The sequence below is a fragment of the Balearica regulorum genome, chromosome 12 (genome assembly GCF_011004875.1).
Source record: "Balearica regulorum gibbericeps isolate bBalReg1 chromosome 12, bBalReg1.pri, whole genome shotgun sequence".
Classification (NCBI taxonomy): Eukaryota; Metazoa; Chordata; class Aves; order Gruiformes; family Gruidae; genus Balearica; species Balearica regulorum.
The window spans coordinates 1,010,690-1,027,130 of NC_046195.1; the positions used below are offsets into that span (position 1 = coordinate 1,010,690).

A 16,441-nucleotide genomic window follows, 5' to 3' on the forward strand; every position below is an offset into this window, starting at 1 on the left:
GCTGTTTGCTTATATGTATACATGAATTGGAAAAATTGTCGTACAGTACAACTGACCTTTCCTTAAAACAACCAAAAACCCACTGCTAATGTGCACCTACTGCAGTAATCCAGGGAATAATTCCCATAAAAGGCTGTAAAATCTTAATGCTTTTATTTTCTCAGCATGTGAGTGTGTAAGAGAGGTCAGAGGATGTGCAGGCATTGTCCCCTATATTTGGTGGCATTTCAGGGGAAACCAAGAGTCCGAGCAGTAATTAAGCTAACTCCAATGCAGTTGAATCGGTGATGAAGGGCCCCGCTAACGAGCACTGGTTTGCTGGCTGCGGTAACCAAGCTGTGCTCAGATAAACTGCTCCTGGAAGTGGCATCTTTTATTTCCTTTCAGAAATCCTTTGGTGTGAGAGGTCTCAGGTTGTATTCTGCTGCACTGGCACGTGTGCCCCGTGAAAGAAGAGCAGATAAGCTTCAGATAAGGGCGGCCAGCTGGCAGGTAATGGTAAGCGATTTCTACAAGCAAATCCATGGTTGTTGTCATCTCTTCCTCAAGCAGCAGCAGAGGTTTGCAGCGTTGTAGTAAATCACTTGAGAGTGCAGGGAATGCAGCGAGATCCCTGGGGAGGTTATGGCGGCTGTTGGACGTCTGACTGGTACTTTACAGACGTGGTCGAGCAATGGTCCATCACAAACAAGGGTTTGACTGTATTTAGGTAGGCTGTCCCTGTTCCCATGTGCAGCTTCACCTTGTCCTGAGGCACGTCCTGCAGAGGGATAATGGCCAGACCACCATGGTTGAGAGTTTATTTTCCTTTTTAATGAGGAGTCTTCAGATGCTGGAAAGTCCAATTTTTAGCATTTCCTTTAAAAGGCAGGAGATGTCAGTCCTCAGTGTCCTTCTCTACTAAACTTTCTTTAGCTGAATGAGAATCAAATCTGTACAGTTTCTGTGACAAAACAACATTCAACAAGTTCTTGTTCTCTCGCATGTCAATCGAAATGTCACTTAAAAAGGACCTTGCTGATGTAGATGTCTAAGTTGGAGTGTGGAGTTTCACTTTTTCTGGGATGCTGGTTTTGGGGACATAGTGCTGGTCCTGTGAACAAGGACACTGGTTAACCTCAAACGAGCTCTGAAGGCTGCAGGTTCAAAGAGAAGATGAGATGCCTCCCTCGACACAAGCTGGAGAGCACTGTTCTGCGAGCTGTGGGTACCAGAAGGCTACGCAGATCCAAGAAGCAGGACAAGTTCATTCCAGTAGGGAAAATCAGTCCAGTGTCATTGCATTGATACCACTGCAGGTCGTGAAATGGTCTTCAAGCCTTTAGCTCCGATATAGAGCACTGATGAGTATTTCCCGTGCGCCTGTGGTCTTGGCTAGATGTTGCTACTGGCCACCTAAGATGGGATATTGTGCCAAATGCACCCTTTGTGCGTCTCGGTGTGCTCGCTCATGTTCTGATTGCACCTGCGCTTTCATGGCATGAGTTTCTTCTGAAAAATCTGAAATGTCCTTGTGCCACCTGCCGGTTTTCACAATCTGACTGAGAAGGCTAAGCTGGAAATAGCATGAATTTTCTTTCGCGTGTGGTGATTCAAAGGGGTGTTTTGTAGCTGATGACAGAGCCGTTTTCAGGTTCCAAACCACAAAAGGTGACTTTTGAAGAGTGCCTGATGTACAGGCCAATACCAGGCATTGTATATAGATGCGACTGAGACGTGCTGTCTTTCCTTGTGGGAAAACTGTCTTGTAGGCTGAGGAATTCAGCTTGGGTTTTTTCAGCTTTCTCAAGGTTATATTGTTTGCATGAAAGGGGAACAGGCACGGTAATGAACTAATTCATCTTGAAAAATATAGTTTTAAGATAGTACCTGTAGTTGAGGGAGGCAGGGTTCCAGCAATGTGCTCTTAGAGGCTCAGCTTTTATTGAAGTGAAGATTTGGTGGTGGGGAAGGACTTGGATGGGAGGTTGGTGCCTTTCAGAGGACAGAAAGATGCTTGGGAGCCTAAGCACTCTGTGTTTTCCTGCCTTAGGACGTTAAGTCTCTGCACGGGACAAAAAAAAAACCCCAACTTGCTTCTTGTTTTAGATCGTGATATTAAAACTAATAGGGTGGAATAAGGTGTCGTGTCTGCTCAACAAGATTGGTGCTTGTGAAATAAATGTTAAAGCTCAACGTGAAGAAATCTGCCAGCCGTGACTAGTCCCAGGCCGTGTGTTGCGGGGCAAAGGAATGTTATCATCAGGATGTGCTTTCCTTGGCTACAAATCTCTGTGAGTACCTGTGGTGCATCTCTACTTCATTTTAAAAGATAAACTTAAGTCTTAATTCTAGATGAGTGTGAAAGGGTGGAACAAATAGCTTTTTCCTCCAACTTCAGGAACCAAGGACTTCCTCTGATCGTCGCTCCTTGCTTACTGTTTATTTCTTTGTTGGGCGTTGGCTTCAGTTTCTCCCCGTTGCTAATCCAGGGGAAGCCAAAAGGTGTCTTCTAATCTCTGTGCACCCAACTCATCTGAGTTGCCTTAATCTTATCACAGGGATTTGTTTTGGTTCTTGAGAAATCTTGAGGCTTCTCTCAGCATTGTTGCTAATTTTTAAGTCATTTTAGGATGGGAAATACAGTAGCACGGAGCTGCTTCTGTTTCCCTGCTTCCTTAAACCTAAATTTATGTACTTGCTAGCCAGCTTCGGTTTGAAATATCTGCCAAATGCTCGCGTTCTCTCACTTGTTGAATAGCAAGCAAGCTTATATGGTTACTGGTGTGTTTATTTAATATATGAAGAGGGTGGTACTGTGTGCTTTGGGAGGGAGGGTGCACCCATCAGGACACCTCAGCTGAGACATGAGCAAGTGAGCTTTGCCCCAGTGCCTCTGAAATGCTGCTTCTGTAACGGAGGTGGTAAATGACTTCAAAAGCAGCTTAGGAAATGTGGTTTCAGTGTTTGGATAATCCGGTATCTAATACGACCCAAGATGTGAAGCTTTTCTTGTGGACAGGGATGAGCGACTCCTCTCCCGTGTGCATTCCTTTGTGCTACGCTGCGTCGCTGAGCTTGTGCTTTATTATTTTCCTCGGTGAGGGATCACATGTGGATCGCTCTCCTCTGGCTTTATCATAATAGCTGGAGAAATTTAAGGTCTTTGAATTCTTTGTCAAATGGGATTGAAACCCATGAATGGGTTAGCAGCTTGCAAAACAGGGATACCAGCACTACTAAGGCCAACACGTAAGTCAGATTCCTTGAGGAATGGAGCAAAATATTTCTTTTTGTTAACCGCAAGACCTTACTCTTGTTCATACTAGGTGGTATTTATAGTTTTAATGGTATGTGCCTTGCCTTTCCTTCCTAATAGATTGCCAGACCGCAAGTGGGTGGAAGATTTGTTTGTTTTGGCACAATATTCGCTTTACATAGGCATGTCTCAAGTTTACAGCAAACAGGAGCCAGGCCGTGAACTGCGCAAAGTTCTTAATGCAAGGGAAAGGAGAGAGGTAGGAAAAGGTATCGTGTAAAACTACCTCTCAGAAACCGAAACATCTCTTCAGCTTGTTTCCCTTGCTAGCTTGCATGCCGTTTCTTTAAGCTGACATTGCTCCATCAAACGTGACGTTGAGTTTGAACGCTTGTGTCATTGCTGCTTGTTCCTGCCGCTCGCAGTCGTTGCTCGAAACCGATCGTGCCGTGGGTTGGACGCCCTCGTTGTGGGTGTTGAATAACTTCAGTGGTGAATCCTCTTCTGGCACTGGGGAGTTCAAATCTGAATGAAAGTAACCAAAATGGCAAGATGACCTGGCAAAAAGGTGGCTTACTACCTAAGTACTGTTTCTTGACCTGAGAAATAAGCATCGGGTGGTGAGACGGTGCTGAGATGCAGATAAAGGGTTATCGGTAGCAGCGGCAGAGATTGGCATGAATTAAATCCACCGCCATGACCTTAGCACAGCGGCGTCACTGAACGCATCTGGCTTTGATAACGGAAATAAACGCGCTGCGGAAGCTGGATATCGCTTTGGAACTATTGTTTGCGGCTGAAAAATAGGGCCGCTTCATGTGCGCAGGGTCACCAAGTGGCCCCGCTGTGGGTCTGAGCTCTCGGTGGTGGGACGCCAAGAACTGCGTTCAGGCTGCGTTTTTGTGGAGGCAGAGGATGATCTGGTTTCGCTTGGTACGCAGGATTTTGTGGATTGTCAGATAGCCTTGTTGGCATTAACACCCCTTTGCATCTTGGGCACGTCCTCCATCCCGCGGCGCGAAGGCAGAGTGACGTCGGGCCACGCGTGTTTGTGAACCTGCGTTCAGGGTAAAGAGTGTGAACGAGGAAAGGGCGGTGATGTCTCATAACCGGGCTGATCCTTTGCAAATTTAAATTTGCCCGATTACTGTGTACTTAAGGGGAGAAATTTGATTAGCTTGATGGTGCATGAAGGCAGATGCTGTCGGCTGGATGGGTACAGCCAAAAGAAACCCCCAGAGCTTATCTCAAGACTGTCACTGTGAGAAACCAGGGAGTATTTGTTGCCATCTCTTAACGCTGCTTGTGCCACCCCGGCGCGTCCCAGCGCGTTGGATGGTTTTACGTGGGATGCCAGCGTGGAGACGCTGCCTCTCCTGATGCTGCTCTACCCGACGTAGCGCACGGACCTCATCTCGGCAAGCAGCGCGGGTGATTTTTACAAAGAAGCTGTATCTTGTGAAGCACAGGTAGAAAAATGATGGGTGCAGGACAGTGCTTGCTAATAAATCTGGAAGAAGCTGAAACACCCATGCAGCACGTGAAGACTTTTAAGGTACTGTCAACTTGCTACCTTTAGATTTGAGGAAGAAAAAACCACACAAACCCAACCAACACCAAAAACCTTCAACTATGACAATTTTTTTAAAGCGACGTAGCTTGCTCTCTGGAGTATCGATGGCTTCCGTTTGGCTTTCTGCTGCAGGCTGGTGATACGGGCTACTTCCTCGCCATATTGAGGAAATAACTCGGCACAAACGTTTACTTTCCGTGAACAAACGCAACTGGCTAGCTGTGTATCCTGGGATTATTATTATGCCTAATTGCTCTGCCGAGGAAGTGCAGGTTTTTATGGCGCTCGCGCTGTTTGTGTGGGTGTAGCCTATCTCACCACTTGCGGGCACAGAACGAAACCAGTAACCAAGCCTGTACTTTGCACCGGGGAGGAGGTAGCTCATAGCTGCCAGCAAAAGGAGCGACCTTTGCTTTGTTTAAAAATAAATAAATCAAATTAAATTAAAGGCAAGAGGAGGGATAATTTCACAAAACTCTCACGGAGCTCCTAAGCATCTTCCTGCCCTCCTGCAAGGGGGCTGAACTTCTCCAGCGGGTATTTTGCTTGGTCTGGATGTAATTCTTGGCATCTTTCAGTCGCGTAGGCTATCCAGATCAATCTCTTCTGACAGCTGAACTGCTTCATAAGGATACACAGTTGGGAGATCTGAAAAAAAAAAAAAAAGGGGGAATCTTAAGTCTCAGAGAAAGGAAAAGATTGATTTTTATGTGCCGTAAGGATGCTACACTGTAGGATAGGTGGGGTTTTTTGGGGCTGTAGCACAGCTGCAGTGCCGACTTCATGGAGTTTTTATAATCCCATAATGTGAAGGGAAGACAAATCGCTGCAGCAGGTTTCAGGCTTTGAGTGTAAGAATGCCTTAAATATTAAGCTCTGTCAGTTTTTAGCTGAAGTGAGCTATATCAGTAAAACCCTTACCCTACACAAAATAGAGGGGTAGGAGGGAGTGAGGCGACAGCAGGGAACTGGGGTGCTGGCAGCTGCTGCCCCTTCTTGGTAGCAGCTTTGATATTTGTTTGCTTAGGCTGAAGCAATGTACTTATTAAGCCCAAACGAGCAGGATTTATTACTCAGGAGTCTTGGTTCTTACCTTTTCAACTACCTTTTCCTCTTTAACCTCTGCACGTGGTCGCAAGGTTTGTCACTCCTGCTTGACAGCAATTTGCCTCCAAGGAAGCGGCACGTTAACAGCTGGGGGAGATTTCTCTCGGCATATAGGTCTCAGGTACATAGTTTCCTCTTCGAGACAGTTTAGTTGCAGGCAAAATATGTAGGTAATGTCAGTTGAATTCCTGCCAAACGTCTAATTATATGAAGTGACAGCATGGTCTGATCCTCTGTCCCGTGACTGCCGGAAAAGTCAGTATCTTCAAGGAAGGAGGAGGTGAAGTTCAGGCGAGAAAATGGAAAGACCTGTACGTTAAATCATTAAGCATCAAGTTTTCTGTGTTTCCACTTAATACGCTGCTTGTCTCTCCCTTTGGCATCGCCATTACTATTTTTTTTTTTTTTAAGAGATGCTGATATTACAGCTCACTGTCTCTTACACCACTGTGTTTTTATTAGCCAGCTCTTACGAGAAGTTTCTGGTGATGAGCAACCTGGAGACAGGGGCCAAGTCAAGTCTGTTGGGCAATGGCGAGAGTTTGTGGGATGGAGTCACGCGGACTTGGCAGGGTTGTCCGCTTCCCTGTTTTCTATGGGGCTTTGCCTGCCGGTCCAGGTCTTAAAGTTTAGCTACACAGGCTGCACAGAGTATACTTCTGACTTTTACCCGCTTAAATTGTTGTTTTGGGTCATGTCCCCTTATAGGATTCTCTTTTCGTCCTCTTTTCATATGAGGCCGTGCGGTGGTGAAAAATAACTTCTTCGGTTTGTGATGCTGAATGTTGCCCCACAGTAGGACGTGAAAGCACATGGTCTCTCTAACAGCCAAACTTGCTTTGGCTGATTGCTGGTATTCATCCCTGGAGGACATACCTCAGCTGGGATGAATCTTGCCTGATTTATGGTGTGCGTAGGCGCTCAGTGCCTAAATCCTTGCACTGAATTAGACGCTTGCGTGAAGCTCCCTTTCTGAAAGCACCTATTTTTGATAGACCTTCATAACTTTGTTCCTTGCCTGTGGAAGTGGTATTTTCTCTGAGGCTTTGCTGCTTTATACAGTGGACACTTGGACACCGGGACTGCCATTACAGTCCCTGGAGAGGGACTGTTTATCAGGGAGCGTAGTGATAGGACAAGGAGTAATGGGTTTAAACTAAAATAGGGGACATGGAGGTGAGATCTGAGGAAGAAATTCTTCCCTGTGAAGGTGGTGAGGCACTGGCACAGAATTGCCCAGAGAGGTTGTGGAGGGCCCATCCCTAGAAGTGTTGAAGGCCAGGTTGGATGGGGCTTTGGGCAACCTGGGCTAGTGGAAGGTGGCTGTGGCACCCCCTACGGCAAGGGAGTTGGAACTAGAAAGACTTTGAGGTCACTTCCAACCCAAACCATTCTGTGATTTAGGGCTCAGTGCTGCGAGAGGTCAGACTAGTGTTTCTCTGTTTCTTGAGCCATCATGCTCAGCAGCATCGACGTGATGTTTTGCACCGACAAGACACACACATGTTCTCTTCCCTTTCTAGCAGTCTTTTGATCTCTGCAGCTACGTACTGGACATTGTATTACCTGCGTGCTGATTAATGCCAAGCAGAGGGTAGACTGCTGCTTCAGACCGCTAGCGAGCATCATCCCACGTCTCAGCCTGGTTTCAGAGGCTGAGATCCTGACTGAGCAGGGGTTTCAGAAACTCTTTTTAGGAACTGATATGAGCCTTGGCAGGGGTTCGGTGTCCTTCTGATCCGAGGTAACCAAGAATCAGTTCTGCTTGTTTGTCCTCAGCTTTTTGAGGCACTCTGGGGTATCGGTGGGACAGAGGAGAGGGAACCTGTTCCCACCAGGCAGTCACAAGCTGAGTCTGGGGACCTGCAGCTCCCCTCTCAAATTGGGGTACAGAGAGCCTACAGCTGAACCCCACTTCATTACTGTTTTGTAATGACACTGGTTTTATTGATACTGGGTGGCACTCGACATGAATGTGTTCTTCCACAGAGGAAACAGGAACCTGACGAGTACTTGTGTTCGTCTTGATGCATGGCCAATTCAACTCTTTGAATTAGTCAGGGCTGCCCGTCGGCTTGAGCTGGGTTGCACTAACGTAGCTTCTACCCACCCCGTGCTATCAAGGGGTCTTCGGTTTTCTTTGACCCTGTCTGTTCAAGTTCATGAGGACTTTTATCTTCTAGGAAGAGGCTTTTCCCCCGCCCCACACACGTGCACCGTGAAAGCTGTGTTGGCTCTGAACTTGATACTTGCATTCCTTTCTGAAAGTATGGTTTGGATAGTGTAAAGGGGTTTTTTTTTTGTGTTTAACCGCCAAATTTGCCAGTCTTTTCAAGCTCTCCGAGCCTGTCTGCAATTCATCCTCCAGGTTTCTTTTCCTTGCCAGGCAGTGAACGGATAAAACAGTCCCAGACTATTGAGGGGCATCTGTGTTAAATTACGCTATAAATCTGCAAAAGTGGATCACTGGCAGCAACATCAAGCCACGGTGGTGATCTTGTCGAGGACTTTGCTCATCGTTGTTACCGGTAACTGCACACTACATCCGTCAACCACCATGGGAGCACCTGAACCTGCCTGATGTGGGTTATTCCTTGAAGTTGCACGTGGCCGTTCTTTGGTAGGCTTTGCCCCTTTCTTCTTCAAATCCATTGCCTGAGAGGAATGGTGGTGGTAGGTATATTTGAGGCTCTCTTTTTGCTGTTAAGCAACCTGGTATTTTAAGGTGAAAAAATTACAGGTACACATAATGCCTACATATCAGAGAGGAGAACACCTGCAGGGTTCTCATCCTGCCCTGGGTCTGTTGCAGACCCTTTGCTACTGCCAGCATTTTTTTTTTTTCTCATTTCCTTTGTAGCATCCTCATAAATATCTGTTTCTGCTGGAACTTGATCTTACATGGCCTTACGCAGCCTGTTTTGCAAGCAGAGGTGATATCCTAAACCTCACGCTTTTTGCCAGTCTTTGAGAAGCCTTTCAAAGGCTGGATTTTAAAGTCGGGGTCAGTTATTGTGATATCAAGAGGTTAGATCTCAAAAACTTTGTCACGGTTCCCTCGCGAGGCGGGGGCTGCAGGACTCCCGGGGCCGCTGAGGATGCAGCGCTGGGGCTGGTGGTGTGCAGACAGCTGTGTGTGGGCCGAACACCTGCGTCGTTCGGAGGTGCTTGCTGCTGACAAACGGGGATTTGGCACTCTGTCAGGCTTTTGTGCGGAGGGAAGTCTGTCTGACTTCTGCAGCAAACCTCAGAAGACGGAGGGGAGTTGATCTGGCAGTTGCTTTTCAGTCTTTTCTTTTCTCTTCCCAGCATAAAAAAAATATTAAAATATGCAGAGCTCAAGTTTCAGTAGGGGATTTTTTTTTCCGTTTTATTTAAGCATTCAACTGTTCATTTAGGTGTTCCAACATAATGCAACTCTTTGTAAAGAGCACTAACCCTCTTTTTCTGGCCGATTATGGTCTGTAGTGCTTTGTTAAACATAGAGAAATACGTATACATGGCGGCTGGCATATGTTTAGCTTGAACTCGAGTGGGGAAGAGAAGTCAATGAATCTAGCTTGCGTTTGCACAAACCACTTCCCTGAAAAATGGTCTGTGCTTTGTTTTGACTCTCTTGTGTGGAAGAACTAAATTACTAACTGAATTACTTTTTCCCTCCCTAGCATTCTGGGCTTTCATGCTGTGCCTGTGTAGAGGGTATTGAGAACAAAGTTCAGGAATGAACTTATGGAATGGGCACTTGGATCGTTCCTGGTGAAACGATCAACCGAGACTCATTTGGACAAGTAACTTGACAATGCATTTAGTTGAGGATTATACAATTAATGTGTTTTAGCACATTCACGAGGTCTTCGAGGAACAGACTTCGTGGAAGGTCACTTCGCTAGGATGGAAAATGGTATGAATTTGTTTGGGTTCATCCCTTTCTGTAAAAACTGTGTAATTGTAGGATGTCAACTTGACAGTTTGGTGCATTCATGAGTAATAAATGAGTGTAGCGATCCGCAGTTGTCCATCCCTCTCCTAAGCAATTTAGACTTAAATACTGTTTGTGTGCCTCATCTTGTAAGGCATTTTTTCCGCCTGTGAAGCGCTGAACAAAACTAACTGCACAAGCTGAAGATTAAATTGTTGGGTCAAATGATTCAACCGAAGCAACTCGTAATGTTTAAAAGGCATCCGCAGCCTTCAAGGTTGGAAAGAATCTCCCAAGTGTGGCACATCTGACGTGACGTCCACCTGCTTGCCATAGTCTGCAGCCAGTTTCGTTGATGCTGCTACCAGCTTTAAACTGTGACAGTGAATTTTGACCTACTTTTTCAGTTTTTCTGTTGTTTTGCACAACATTGAGGAGAACTGAAACCAAGTCAGTCTAGTGCTGTTTGGGAAAGCACAGGTAAATGCTGATCTCCTCTGTGTGGAGGTACTACTGGGATACAGGCTGGTAGTCGAAATACATTCCCATAATAGGAGGCTTATTGGGGGAGTACCTCCTAGGAGAAGACTCTCTAGGTAACCAGAAAGCTCCTGAGTGGGAGAGAAAAAGGGAAAATAAAAATATATTTTTCATGACTGAGTGGAGATAGCCAAGCACCAGAGCAGGATCCTCTTTCAGGTCAGACCAGGATGGGATATTTGGCTATCTGTTGATTTTTTTCCCCTTAGGAACAGGGCAGATCTCGTAACTCTTTTTTATTTTCTTGTTACCAGAACAGCGGCTTTGCCAGAAGTGAGTAATGGGGTGGCTTCGGAAAAAGAAATTTTTGTTGGGGCCAGTTGGAAGGTAGCATTGGGCAGAAGCAGGACAAGAAGGGGAACGTCATGTAAGGGAAGAGATGAGGCGGTGGGATGAGAAGGCATGGAGGGACCTGAAGCCAGTGAAGATGAGTGTCCACATAGAAGAGAGCAAGTGATAAGTTTACTAATCGTGTTTTAATGTAGGAAGAGCATTGACGCCTAGGAAGCTGTTAATATATGCAGTGAAGCAGAGGACACAAAGCCAGCTTGTTCCTCTAAACTTAAGGGTGTAAGCTAATAAAATGAGTTGACAGATGCTGAGAACGTGAGCGAACACATCATATATGTCCTGGTTTCAAAATATTCCTCGTTACCTGCATCCTGGCTGCTATACCTTTTCCAGAGGGTGAATCGTCTGTCCCGGTCTGTGGCAAAGTGAGCAAAGTTTTCTACTCCTGAAGGCTCTATTTTTTTACACAGAATGAGGGTGGAAGCTGGTGATCTCATATCTGTATGTTTAACATGTCAGTTGAGGGCCTTGGAGGATTTTATAGTCTTTGAAATCGTGTGGGAAGTAGCAGATTTTGTCTGGAGAGCACTTCCCAGATCAAGAGACTTACCAAAAATATTACACGGTCGGGTGGGGTGGACATCGGAAAACCCAGTGAGAAGGCACATGCCTTGCCCTAAAGCAGTGATCTTGGAGTCGCTTTGAGAAATCGAGTTCCTGTTTCTGGAGAGAGCGGGATGAGATCACCCAGCCCAACAGAAAATGAGCCTTTCTTGAAGGTCTCCTCTTAGAAGGAGGGAAAAAGAGCTGTAGGGCTGAACTATTTCTGCTTGTTAAGGTGGCTGTCCGCACAACAAGCATTTGCGATTTGATTTCTAGCACGTTTTGACTCGTTCGTGAATCAAAAACACGCACAGACCTGGATCAGGGCTGCTTGATTTGAAGAAAGGGGGAGGATTCATTTGCCATTTCAGTTTGGACAGATTTTCTGAAATTGTGCCACAAAACAAGAGTTTAACAGCTCTTGTTCTTATCTTGGAAGGGTCTCCAGAGTATCTCAAGTAGGTCAAAGACATTTTCAGTGCGAGGGAAGCGAGCCTTTCCTTTGAAGGGTAGGAATAAGGATTGCTTTGGCTTCTTCACACCCATCTCTTGTGTGCTCTGTCCTTTGCTGCTGCTGCTGCTTTCAAACTTAAGGACTTCACGGAGAAAACTGGATGTCTGTGAGCAATGTCTCTGTGCCGTAACGAGTGTTCAGCAAGCGATAAACCTTCTTTCATGCTGAACTGTGCTATGGATCAGAACGCTGACGGCAGCTGCCTTCAGCACGGCCTGGAAGCTGGTTTTGTAGCTCTAACGCTGTGGTTTTATTGATGGAGGTGAGGTCAAGATTCAGATCTCAGGTCCTAAGTGTTTTGAAGTGTGTAGGGTACAAGGGTTGTTTTTTTTTTTTATTTAGCTAACTGTGCTTTAAGTAATTTCCTTTCAAGCCATGTATCTTTCATTAAATAACTGTTCCCGTGTCTCCAACTATATTGTAGTGAAATGAATACTGGAATTGGACTGAGTCACCATTAGGGAAATAATCTTCATGCAGCTTTGTTTAAACGCAAGTAACTTTCAGGAGCAATCTTGCTGAGTGGGTGGAAAGGTAGGAAGGAAAATCGTTATGAAAAAGTTTGAATCGTAGCAGGAAATAGTCCTGGCGTTCTGAGTAGTCTTTAAATATTAATGCGACTGACTTCAAATTACAGTCTAGTCTTGATTTTTCTGCCGCCACTCTTCCAAAGCCAAGCGCTTTGTTAGTCCTCAAAAGCCATATTTGATGCCGTATTTACCACAGTCGTTTTTAGTAGCTAGTAGCAGTAAAGACAGATCTCTGTGCAATTCGGTGTACCAACAGCTGGGATCTGCTCCTAGCGTTGGCCGTAATAAAGAGGTTCTCAAACGCTTGGTTGACTCATTCATTGCTGATCTGAATTTCTGTTTGCAGGAGGCTTTCAGCTGAGAGAGGGGATGTTTAGTGTTTGCAGACTGTCAGGCGTGACCTTTCCATCCTTCTCCCCGGGGAGACCTTATACAGATGGGAAACGGGGGAAGGATGGAGGCGTAGTAGCTTATAACCATTAACATCTTATTTCACTAGCCAGAAAATGTGTGGTGGAGCTCTGTGCTTCTTCTGCCTGAGAAGAATGGAGTTGCTTGTCCCACCTGAGATGATGTTAAGTGTCAAACCAAGCAGTATATTTCTGATCTTGGATCTGAAACTTGACGTACGGGGCTTGAGCCAAGTTCAGACTGGAGGAAGCTGTGTCGAGGCTCAGGAGGGCTTGTGCTCACAAGAGGCTTTAGCAGCCCTTAGAGGGATGAGGTATGATGGAGCACCACCTGCCCTGCATTGCTGAAGATCAAGGCCAACTCATATCAACCGTTTGAAACATGTTAAATTGTGCGCCTTTACTTCTCGGTGGCTTTCAGCCCCATTTTATCATAGCTGGTAAAACGCTTTTCTACGAGGATGCTGTCTTGTGCCGGCAGGTAGCTGAACAACTTTGAAAAGATCCTCACCTAGGTGTCAGGTTCTGCTGCAAAACAACCTCACTGGGTGGATTCATCTGCTCCATGGGTCGAACGCTGGTAGTACTTCATGGCAGAAGGAAGGTTAAACAGCTTCTGGCATCACACAGGAAAACATTGTGCGTTCTTAAAGAGCTTCTCTCTTCCCAGCCTGCTCACGTTCATCAGAGTTGTTTAGAAACCCTTTCTGGTGGCTTTACTTTGCATTGACTTTTCTTAGGCTGTCAACTGGTCGTGTAACTGTTAGCTGTATGAGCGAGAAACCAAAAAAAGTCTGCAACTTTATCAAAATTGTATCATTCCTCCTTCCTGTGCTGGAATCAGTCCCCGTCGTGCAGATTTTGCCTCTTTCTTTCAGGGTTTCTAGCCCCTCTTCCACGTGGTCGTTCCTGGTAGCATCTCCTCTGCCTACAGAGCCGTGCTGCCTTTCGTGTCTCGCCCAATGCTGCACGTTGTTTTTTCCAAGAGTAAGCTGGGCAGGGTTTGTGCTTTTGCCAGAGACTTCTTTCAGTGACCCTTTTGTGAGGTCCGTAGCTGTTGCCCATGGATTATCCAACCTTGATGAAAACAATGCCTTTGGTCTCCAGGGGAAACAAATCCTCCTCTCTGGCTTTGGTGGCATGGAGTGTTTTTTCCAAAGTGCTACTTTTTTTTTATTCATAGAATTCCTTTTCTGCTCATCTTGGTGATCCAGCCCTCGAAGCATTCCATCGTCATCCTCACATTTGATTTCTGTTTGGGAAACTTCCTTAGTTTCAATGACCGTCCTTTTTTTTTTTTTTTTTTTTTTTTCCCATATTGTTTGTTTTGAAGCAAGTCTCTCCTCCCAGGACAGGTTGGGGTGGGGTCTAATCAAAGTGCGTTTCTGATATCTGATAGAGCATCGTCATCTTTTCTGCAAGCTGGTTTCACAAAACAAATACAACTGTGCTTGCGTCTACGCAAACGGCTTTGAGAAGCAGCGCTCGCTCACCCCCTCAGAATGAATGCCGCAACTGAAAGTGCGTTGGGATGTCTGGGATGCAAAACCAGTTCATCCCGTTTACCTGTAACGGGTGCTTCCTGCCTATCCATATTCAGCTTTAAGTATTAAATTTTAATTAGAGGTACAAGTAAAGCTTGGTAATGTGAAATATTGAATTTCTTATATGTGAACATCTCCAACTCTTCTGTCTCTGGCTAGACCAGCGGTGCTTAATCGCAAATGGCGTGTCACGTGTTACTTACTGCCACGTTGGGAGCTTGATGCTGCAGCTTCTGGGTCGTGTGTGTTTCTTTACACTATTATTAGGTCCTTTTCAGCGTGGTGAAGGTCTTCCTAATATACTGTGAGGGGGCCAGCATGCCTCCTATGGAGTCTCTTTAGGGTCCTGCAGACTCCCTGGCTGATGCAGAAGCCTCCAATAATATATGAACAGAAGTGGCGGAAAGGCATTGCAAAGTGGTGTTGAAGTTGTGCATTCTTTCTATTTAATCTTTGGGGTTTTTGTTGGGTTTTTTTTTGCAGAGTTACTAAAAAAAAAAAAAAAAGATTTAGGGAGGAAGCTCAAGCTGGGGAGAACCATGCCCTCTTTTGTGCAAACGTACAGAACTGCAAATGGAAATGGATAGAAAAGGTCACAGTTGTGTTAAAGACTAGTTCAATATTCAGAAACTGGAATTTCCAGCTGGCAGCTGCCTGCGTTTTCTGGATCTAGTGTGAAAGTCCTCTGCCTTGTATACAGATGCCTTAGATCAAACCGAAAGCTTCCAGAAATAAAAGTAGACCGCAGTTAGAGGCTAGGGAAAGCATGCTTATATTTCAAAACAGCTAATACTTTTGTTCCGTGCCACTGGTTTCTGGATGGGTAGTCATTCTTGTCTTTTGGATAACTGGAAGCAGGTAGACTAGCTTCATCTTATGAAATGAACTGAAGAAACCCTTGCTAAATCCTCTACGAATGTATTGCTACAGGAGGACTGAGCCAACTGCCTTAGTAATTTTTGAACCCTTGTAAATATGGTTGTGTTTCTGGGCGTACCTGATAGTGTTTGATTGCTGATGTCCTTCCACAATGACTCCTGTTAGGTGGTTTCATTTAGCACTTCTCTGCTGGCTTTGGAGGCATTTGCTAACTTCCTTGCAAACACTGAAACGTCAGCTGTAGGCATCTGTGCAGAAGTAGGACGCACACCTTATTTCTAAAATTACTCAGGCGCTCTTCCATTCTCATCTGGGATATCGTGAGCGCAATGATGTCTCCTCTGTCTTCCCTGGACTCCGCTTGCGGAGAAGGACTTCCTGGGTCATATCTTTTCAGTCTGGTCCATGGGCACAGAGGAACCACTTGGCCTGCATGGGCTGAGAAGAATCTATTTCTTGTCCTCTTTTGACAGAGTTAGCAGACTGATGCTCATGAGATGCACCAGGGCGCTGTCTGGAGTAGTCCAGAGCTGTCTGGTTATGGTCGTGACACGTTTGGACATGCAGGAGGGAGGTGTAATTCAGTTTCTGTGGGAGAACTGTCAGGCTTTTGTTTGCCGGTCATGAATGCAGGCTGCTGGAGAAGATCTTGGCCCTTGAGTCCCTCATCCGCTTCCGTTAAAACGTCTGTTTTTCCAAACCCTCATCTTTTTTTGGTGATGAAATCGTGAAAGATGAACGTGTTAATAACGTGAACTATATGTTGATACAGCTTTCAGGAAACTTCCTGCTTTTTTTAAATAATAAATCTTGCTTTGGTTACTAATTGTGATCATCTGTCTAAGACGATAGTTTCAATTAGCAAATATATCTGCGGTCAACTTTAAAAAATGTAAAATAAGTAGAGTTTGACTTTTCAGCGTGGTAGATGCATGCAGCTTCCTAAGTGCTTCAGTGTTTTCTTCTCTTGGCACCTTTCGTTTGCCACTTTCTATTTTTTGTCTGGCTTTTGTGTAATACTTTATAAATGTATGAAGTGAGAAGAAAACAAACTTTACACTTCACAGTTGTTTTAAAGATGGGATGGGATGCGATCTCCTTGCAGTTTCCACCTGACGTGCCGGTGTAATTGAAATTGCTTTTGTTAGTATGTGCGGCGTGAGTCCCAATAACTCCAATAGCAAGCAGTGGATGGGCAGCGTCTATCTCTTCGTGGTGGCAGGGCTCTTTATCAGAAAATTGTTAAGAAAATGGTAAAGTTCCCATATAGCTGCTAATTTCCTCGAGGCCGGG

The 16,441-nt window shown here is 45.5% G+C and overlaps 1 protein-coding gene across 2 annotated transcripts in view; it reads left to right on the plus strand.

Annotated features, from left to right (window-relative positions):
- The window catches only part of CSNK1G1 (casein kinase 1 gamma 1), a 106,637-nt gene that overhangs the window by 28,240 nt on the left and 61,956 nt on the right, over positions 1–16,441 (plus strand). The window lies entirely within an intron of this gene.